Raw genomic sequence first — 10,081 nt, 5'->3', positions numbered from 1 at the left:
GTTGTGACGTTTGGTAGCACACAAAGTGTTCCTCCGGTAAACGGGAGTTGCATAATCTCATAGTCATAGGAACATGTATAAGTCATGAAGAGAGCAATAGCAACATACTAAACGATCGAGTGCTAAGCTAACGGAATGGGTCAAGTCAATCACATCATTCTCCTAATGATGTGATCCCGTTAATCAAATGACAACTCATGTCTATGGCTAGGAAACATAACCATCTTTGATCAACGAGCTAGTCAAGTAGAGGCATACTAGTGACACTTTGTTTGTCTATGTATTCACACATGTATCAAGTTTCCGGTTAATACAATTCTAGCATGAATAATAAACATTTATCATGATATAAGGAAATAAATAATAACTTTATTATTGCCTCCAGGGCATATTTCCTTCAGTCTCCCACTTGCACTAGAGTCAATAATCTAGTTCACATCGCCATGTGATATAACATCAATAGTTCACATCAACATGTGATTAACACCCATAGTTCACATCATCATGTGACCAACACCCAAAGGGTTTACTAGAGTTAGTAATCTAGTTCACATGGCTATGTGATTAACACCCAAAGAGTACTAAGGTGTGATCATGTTTTGCTTGTGAGATAATTTTAGTCAACGGGTCTGTCACATTCAGATCCGTAAGTATTTTGCAAATTTCTATGTCTACAATGCTCTGCATAGAGCTACTCTAGCTAATTGCTCCCACTTTCAATATGTATCTAGACCGAGACTTAGAGTCATCTAGATTAGTGTCAAAACTTGCATCGACATAACCCTTTACGACGAACCTTTTGTCACTTCCATAATCGAGAAACATATCCTTATTCCAGTAAGGATAATTTTGACCGCTGTCCAGTGATCTACTCCTAGATCACTATTGTACTCCCTTGCCAAAATAAGTTTAGGGTATACAATAGATCTGGTACACAGCATGGCATACTTTATAGAACCTATGGCCGAGGCATAGGGAATGACTTTCATTCTTTTTCGATCTTCTGCCGTGGTCGGGCTTTGAGTCTTACTCAATTTCACACCTTGTAACACAGGCAAGAAACTCTTTCTTTGACTGTTCCATTTTGAACCACTTCAAAATCTTGTTAAGGTATGTACTCATTGAAAAAACTTATCAAGCATCTTGATCTATCTCTATAGATCTTGATGCTCAATATTTAAGCAGCTTTACCGAGGTCTTTCTTTGAAAAACTCCTTTCAAACACTCCTTTATGCTTTGCAGAATAATTCTACATTATTTCCGATCAACAATATGTCATTCACATATACTTATCAGAAATGTTGTAGTGCTCCCACTCACTTTCTTGTAAATACAGGCTTCACCGCAAGTCTGTATAAAACTATATCCTTTGATCAACTTATCAAAGCGTATATTCCAACTCCGAGATGCTTGCACCAGTCCATAGATGGATCGCTGGAGCTTGCATATTTTGTTAGCACCTTTAGGATTGACAAAACCTTCTGGTTGCATCATATACAACTCTTCTTTAATAAATCCATTAAGGAATGCAGTTTTGTTTATCCATTTGCCAGATTTCATAAAATGCGGCAATTGCTTACATGATTCGGACAGACTTAAGCATAGATACGAGTGAGAAACTCTCATCGTAGTCAACACCTTAAACTTGTCGAAAACCTTTTGCGACAATTCTAGCTTTGTAGATAGTAACACTACTATCAGCGTCGAAGATCCATTTAATCTCAATGGCTCGCCGATCATTGGGCAAGTCAATCAAAGTCCATACTTTGTTCTCATACATGGATCTCATCTCAGATTTCATGGCCTCAAGCCATTTCGCGGAATCTGGGCTCATCATCGCTTCCTCATAGTTTGTAGGTTCGTCATGGTCAAGTAACATGACCTCCAGAATAGGATTACCGTACTACTCTGGTGCGGATCTCACTCTAGTTGACCTACGAGGTTCGGTAGTAACTTGATCTGAAGTTACATGATCATCATCATTAGCTTCCTCACTAATTGGTATAGGCGTCACAGAAACTGGTTTCTGCGATGAACTACTTTCCAATAAGGGAGCAGGTACAATTACCTCATCAAGTTCTACTTTCCTCCCACTCACTTCTTTCGAGAGAAACTCCTTCTTTAGAAAGGATCCATTCTTAGCAATGAATGTCTTGCCTTCGGATCTGTGATAGAAGGTGTACCCAACAGTCTCCTTTGGGTATCCTATGAAGACATATTTCTCCGATTTGGGTTTGAGCTTATCAGGATGAAACTTTTTCATATAAGCATCACAACCCCAAACTTTAAGAAACGACAACTTTGATTTCTTGCCAAACCACAGTTCATATGGTGTCGTCTCAAACAGATTTAGATGGTGCCCTTTCTTTTTACATGAATGCAGCTGTCTCTAATGCATAACCCCAAAACTATAGTGGTAAATAGGTAAGAAACATCATAGATTGCACTATATCCAATAAAGTACGGTTATGACATTCGGGCACACCATTATGCCGTGGTGTTCCAGGTGGCACGAATTTGTGAACTATTCCACTTTGTTTTAATTGAAGACCAAACTCGTAACTCAAATATTTGTCTCCGCGATCAGATCGTAGAAACCTTATTTTCTTGTCACGATGATTTTCCACTTCACTCTGAAATTCTTTGAACTTTTCAAATGCTTCAGACTTATGTTTCATCAAGTAGATATACCCATATCTGCTCAAATCATCTGTGAAGGTCAGAAAATAATGATACCCGCCGCGAGCCTCAACACTCATCGGATCGCATATATCAGTATGTATTATTTCCAATAAGTCAGTTGCTCGCTCCATTGTTCCGGAGAACGGAATCTTAGTCATTTTGCCCATAACGCATGGTTCGCAAGTATCAAGTGATTCATAATCAAGTGATTCCAAAAGCCCATCAGCATGGAGTTTCTTCATGCGCTTTACACCAATATGACCTAAACGGCAGTGCCACAAATAAGTTGCACTATCATTATTAACTTTGCATCTTTTGGCTTCAATATTATGAATATGTGTATCACTACGACCGAGATCCAACGAACCATTTTCATTGGGTGTGTAACCATATAAGGTTTTATTCATGTAAATAGAACAACAATTATTCTCTAACTTAAATGAATAACCGTATTGCAATAAACATGATCAAATCATATTCATGCTCAACGCAAACACCAAATAACACTTATTTAGGTTCAACACTAATCCCGAAAGTGTAGGGAGCGTGCGATGATGATCATATCAATCTTGGAACCACTTCCAACACACATCGTCACTTTACCCTTAACTAGTCTCTGTTCATTGTGCAACTCCCGTTTCGAGTTACTGCTCTTAGCAACTAAACCAGTATCAAATACCCAGGGGTTGCTACGAACACTAGTAAAATACACATCGATAATCTGTATATCAAATATACCTTTGTTCACTTTGCCATCCTTCTTATCCGCCAAATACTTGGGGCAGTTCCGCTTCCAGTGACCAGTCCCTTTGCAGTAGAAGCACTTGTCTCAGGCTTAGGTACAGACTTGGGCTTCTTCACTTGAGTAGCAACTTGCTTGCCGTTCTTCTTGAAGTTCCCTTCTATCCCTTTGCCCTTTTCTTGAAACTAGTGGTCTTGTTAACCATCAACACTTGATGCTCTTTCTTTATTTCTACCTTCCTCGATTTCAGCATCGCGAAGAGCTCGGGAATTACTTTCGTCATCACTTACATACTATAGTTCATCACGAAGTTCTACTAACTTGGTGATGGTGACTAGAGAATTCTGTCAATCACTATTTTATCTGGAAGATTAACTCCCACTTGATTCAAGCGATTGTAGTACCCAGAAAATCTGAGCATGCTCACTGCTTGAGCTATTCTCCTCCATCTTTTAGCTATAGAATTTGTTGGAGACTTCATATCTCTCAACTCGGGTATTTGCTTAAAATATTAACTTCAACTCCTGGAACATCTCATATGGTCCATGACGTTCAAAACGTCTTTGAAGTCCCGATTCTAAGCCGTTAAGCATGGTGCACTAAACTATCAAGTAGTCATCATATTGAGCTAGCCAAACGTTCATAACGTCTGCATCTGCTCCTGCAATAGGTCTGTCACCTAGCGGTGCATCAAGGACATAATTCTTCTGTGCAGCAATGAGGATAATCCTCAGATCACGGATCCAACCGCATCTTTGCTACTAACATCTTTCAACATAATGTTTCTCTAGGAACATCTCAAAATAAACACAGGGAAGCAACAACGTGAGCTATTGATCTACAACATAATTTGCAAAAATACTATCAGGACTAAGTTCATGATAAATTTAAGTTCAATTAATCATATTACTTAAGAACTCCCACTTAGATAGACATCCCTCTAATCCTCTAAGTGATCACGTGATCCATATCAACTAAACCATGTCCGATCATCACGTGAGATGGAGTAGTTTCAACGGTGAACATCACTATGTTGATCATATCTACTATATGATTCACGCTCGACCTTTCGGTCTCCGTGTTCCAAGGCCATATCTGTTATATGCTAGGCTCGTCAAGCTTAACCTGAGTATTCCGCGTGTGCAACTGTTTTGCACCCATTGTATTTGAACGTAGAGCCTATCACACCCGATCATCACGTGGTGTCTCAGCACGAAGAACTTTCGCAACGGTGCATACTCAGGGAGAACACTTATACTTTGATAATTTAGTGAGGGATCATCTTATAATGCCACCGTCAATCAAAGCAAGATAAGATGCATAAAAGATAAACATCACATGCAATCAATATAAGTGATATGATATGGCCATCATCATCTTGTGCTTGTGATCTCCATCTCCGAAGCACCGTCATGATCACCATCGTCACCAGCGCGACACCTTGATCTCCATCGTAGCATCGTTGTCGTCTCGTCAATCTTATGCTGCTACGACTATCGCTACCGCTTAGTGATAAAGTAAAGCATTACAGGGCGATTGCATTGCATACAATAAAGCGACAACCATATGGCTCCTGCCAGTTGCCGATAACTCGGTTACAAAACATGATCATCTCATACAATAAATTTAGCATCATGCTTTGACCATATCACATCACAACATGCCCTGCAAAAACAAGTTAGACGTCCTCTACTTTGTTGTTGCAAGTTTTACGTGGCTGCTACGGGCTTAGCAAGAACCGTTCTTACCTACGCATCAAAACCACAACGATAGTTTGTCAAGTTGGTGCTGTTTTAACCTTCGCAAGGACCGGGCGTAGCCACACTCAGTTCAACTAAAGTTGGAGAAACTGACACCCGCCAGCCACCTATGTGCAAAGCACGTCGGTAGAACCAGTCTCGCGTAAGCGTACGCGTAATGTCGGTCCGGGCCGCTTCATCCAACAATACCGCCAAACCAAAGTATGACATGCTGGTAAGCAGTATGACTTATATCGCCCACAACTCACTTGTGTTCTACTTGTGCATATGACATCTACGCATAAAACCAGGCTCGGATGCCACTGTTGGGGAACGTAGTAATTTCAAAAAAATTCTATGCACACGCAAGATCAGGTGATGCATAGCAACGAGAGGGGAGAGTGTGTCCACGTACCCTCGTAGACCGAAAGCGGAAGCGTTAACACAACGCGGTTGATGTAGTCGTACGTCTTCACGATCCGACCGATCAAGTACCGAACGCACGGCACCTCCGAGTTCAGCACACGTTCAGCTCGATGACGTCCCTCGAACTCCGATCCAGCCGAGTGTTGAGGGAGAGTTTCGTCAGCACGACGGCGTGGTGACGATGATGATGTCCTACCGACGCAGGGCTTCGCCTAAGCACCGCTACGATATTATAGAGGTGTAATATGGTGGAGGGGGCACCGCACACGGCTAAGAGATCAATGATCAATTGTTATGTCTATGGGGTGCCCCCCTACCCCTGTATATAAAGGAGCAAAGGGGAGGCGGCCGGCCAAGGAGGAGGGCGCGCCAAGGGGGGAGTCCTACTCCCACCGGGAGTAGGACTCATCCTTTCCTTGTTGGAGTAGGAGAGAAGGAAAGAGGGGGAGAGGGAGAAGGAAAAGGGGGCTGCACCCCTTGTCCAATTCGGACCAGAGGGGGGTGCGCGCCTCCTTCCTTTTGGCCTCTCTCCTCTATTCCCGTATGGCCCAATAAGGCCCAATACTTCTCCCCGGCGAATTCCCGTAACTCTCCGGTACTCCGATAAATACCCGAATCACTCGGAACCTTTCCGACGTCCGAATATAGTCGTCCAATATATCGATCTTTACGTCACGGCTATTTCGAGACTCCTCGTCATATCCCCGATCTCATCTGGGACTTCGAAATACCTTCGGTACATCAAAACGCATAAACTCATAATATAACCGTCATCGAACTTTAAGCATGCGGACCCTACGGATTCAAGAACTATGTAGACATGACCGAGACACGTCTCTGGTCAATAACCAATAGCGGAACCTGGATGCTCATATTGGCTCCCACATATTCTACGAAGATCTTTATCGGTCAGACCGCATAACAACATACGTTATTCCCTTTGTCATCGGTATGTTACTTGCCCGAGATTCGATCGTCGGTATCTCAATACCTAGTTCAGTCTCGTTACCGGCAAGTCTCTTTACTCATTCTGTAATACATCATCCCGCAACTAACTCATTAGTTACAATGCTTGCAAGGCATATAGTGATGTGCATTACTGAGTGGGCCCAGAGATACCTCTCCGACAATCGGAGTGACAAATCCTAATCTCGAAATACGCCAACCCAACAAGTACCTTCGGAGACACCTGTAGAGCACCTTTATAATCACCCAGTTACGTTGTGACGTTTGGTAGCACACAAAGTGTTCCTCCGGTAAACGGGAGTTGCATAATCTCATAGTCATAGGAACATGTATAAGTCATGAAGAGAGCAATAGCAACATACTAAACGACCGAGTGCTAAGCTAACGGAATGGGTCAAGTCAATCACATCATTCTCCTAATGATGTGATCCCATTAATCAAATGACAACTCATGTCTATGGCTAGGAACCATAACCATCTTTGATCAACGAGTTAGCCAAGTAGAGGCATACTAGTGACACTCTGTTTGTCTATGTATTCACACATGTATCAAGTTTCCAGTTAATACAATTCTAACATGAATAATAAACATTTATCATGATATAAGGAAATAAATAATAACTTTATTATTGCCTCTAGGGCATATTTCCTTCACAAGTTACTACTGGACCTCGTAGGTCAAACAGAGCACGTTCCGCACCAGAGTGGTACGGTAATCCTGTCCTGGAAGTCATGTTACTAGACCATGATGAACCTACGAACTATGAAGAAGCTATGATGAGCCCAGATTCCGACAGATGGCTTGAGGCCATGAAATCTGAGATAGGATCCATGTATGAGAACAAAGTGTGGACTTTGGTGGACTTGTCCGATGATCGGCAAGCCATAGGGAATAAATGGATCTTCAAGAAGAAGATTGACGCTGATGGTAATGTTACTGTCTACAAAGATCGACTTGTCGCAAAAGGTTTTCGACAAGTTCAAGGGGTTGACTACGATGAGACTTTCTCACCCGTAGCGATGCTTAAGTCCGTCCGAATCATGTAGAAATTGCCGCATTTTATGATTATGAAATCTGGCAAATGGACGTCAAAACTGCATTCCTTAATGGATTTCTTACAGAAGAGTTGTATATGATGCAACCAGAAGGTTTTGTCAATCCTAAAGGTGCTAAAAAAGTGTGCAAGCTCCAGCGATCCATCTATGGACTGGTGCAAGCATCTCAGAGTTGGAATATATGCTTTGATGAGGTGATCAAAGCATATGGTTTTATACAGACTTTCGGTGAAGCCTGTATTTACAAGAAAGTGAGTGGGAGCTCTGTAGCATTTCTAATATTATATGTAGATGCCATATTGTTGATTGGAAATGATACAGAATTTCTGGATAGCATAAAAGGATACTTGAATAAGAGTTTTTCAATGAAATACCTTGGTGAAGCTACTTATATATTGGGCATCAAGATCTATAGAGATAGATCAAGACGTTAATACGACTTTCACAAAGCACATACCTTGATAAAGTTTTGCAGAAGTTCAAAATGGATCAGTCAAAAAAGGGTTCTTGCCTGTGTTACAAGGTGTGAAGTTGAGTTAGACTCAATGCCCGACCACTACAGAAGATAGAGAGAAAATGATAGTCATTCCCTATGCCTCAGCCATAGGTTCTATCATGTATGCTATGTTGTGTACCAGACCTGATGTGTGCCTTGCCATAGGTTCTATCACGCTTAAAGTCTGGCAGGGAGGTACCAACAAGAACATCCTAAAGTACCTGAAAAGGACCAAGGATATGTTTCTCGTTTATGGAGGTGACAAAGAGCACGTCGTAAATGGTTACGTCGATGCTAGCTTTGACACTGATCCGGATGAATCTAAGTCACAAACCGGATACGTATTTATATAGAATGGTGGAGCTGTTAGTTGGTGCAGTTCCAAGCAGAGCGTCGTGGCGGGATCTACGTGTGAAGTGGAGTACATAGCTGCTTCGGAAGCAGCAAATGAAGGAGTCCGGATGAAGGAGTTCATATCCGATCTGGGTGTCATACCTAGTGCATCGGGTCCAATGAAAATCTTTTGTGACAACACTGGAGCAATTGCCTTGGCGAAGGAGTCCAGGTTTCACAAGAGAACCAAACACATCAAGAGACGTTTCAACTCCATTCGTGAACAAGTCAAGGATGGAGACATAGAAATTTGCAAGATACATACGGATCTGAATGTGGCAGACCCGTTGACTAAGCCTCTTCCGTGAACAAAACATGATCAACACCAAGACTCCATGGGTGTTAGATTCATTACTATGTAATCTAGATTATTGACTCTAGTGCAAGTGGGAGACTGAAGGAAATATGCCCTAGAGGCAATAATAAAGTTGTTATTTTATATTTCCTTATTCATGATAAAGGTTTAGTATTCATGCTAGAGTTGTATTGATCGGAAACCATAATACATGTGTGAATACATAAACAAACATAGTGTCCCTACTAAGCCTCTACTAGACTAGCTCGTTGATCAAAGATGGTTAAGGTTTCATAACCATGGACATGAGTTGTCACTTGATAATGGGATCACATCATTAGGAGAATGATGTGATGGACAAGACCCATCCGTTAGCTTAGCATAATGATCGTTCAGTTTTATTGCTATTGCTTTCTTCATGTCAAATACATATTCCTTCGACTATGAGATTATGCAACTCCCGGATACCGGAGGATTGCCTTGTGTGCTATCAAACGTCACAACGTAACTCGGTGATTATAAAGATGCTCTACAGGTATCTCTGAAGGTGTCTGTTGAGTTGGCATAGATCAAGATTAGGATTTGCCACTCCGAGTATCAGAGAGGTATATTTGGCCCCTCTCGGTAATACATATCACAAGCTTGCAAGCAAACGACTAAAGAGTTATTCACGAGATGATGTATTACGGAACAAGTAAAGAGACTTGCCGGTAACGAGATTGAACTAGGTATGAAGATACCGATGATCGAATCTCGGGGAAGTAACATACCGATTGACAAAGGGAATTACGTATGTTGTCATAACGGTTCGACCGATAAAGATCTCCATAGAATATGTAGGATCCAATATGAGCATCCAGGTTCCGCTATTGGTTATTGACCGGAGAGGTGTCTCGGTCATGTCTACATAGTTCCCGAACCCATAGGGTCCGCATGCTTAACGTTCGATGACGATATAGTATTATATGAGTTATGTGATTTGATGACCGAATGTTGTTCGGAGTCCCGGATGAGATCACGGACATGACGAGGAGTCTTGAAATGGTCGAGAGGTAAAGATTGATATATAGGACGATGGTATATTCGGACACCGGAAGTGTTCCGGAGGGTACCGGGTACATATCGGGTCACCGGAAGGGATTCCGGGCACCCCCGGCAAAAGATATGGGCCTTATGGGCCAAGAGGGGAAACGCACCAGCCACAAGGGGCTGGTGCGCCCCCCATATGGGCCGATCCAGGAGGAGAAGGAAAGAGGGGAAGAGAAAGGAAAGGGGGGATTCGGCCT

This window comes from Triticum aestivum, chromosome 1D (assembly GCF_018294505.1).
Source record: "Triticum aestivum cultivar Chinese Spring chromosome 1D, IWGSC CS RefSeq v2.1, whole genome shotgun sequence".
Taxonomy (NCBI): domain Eukaryota; kingdom Viridiplantae; phylum Streptophyta; class Magnoliopsida; order Poales; family Poaceae; genus Triticum; species Triticum aestivum.
The sequence above is the reverse complement of the archived record's forward strand: the minus strand, read 5'-3'. Positions refer to the sequence as shown.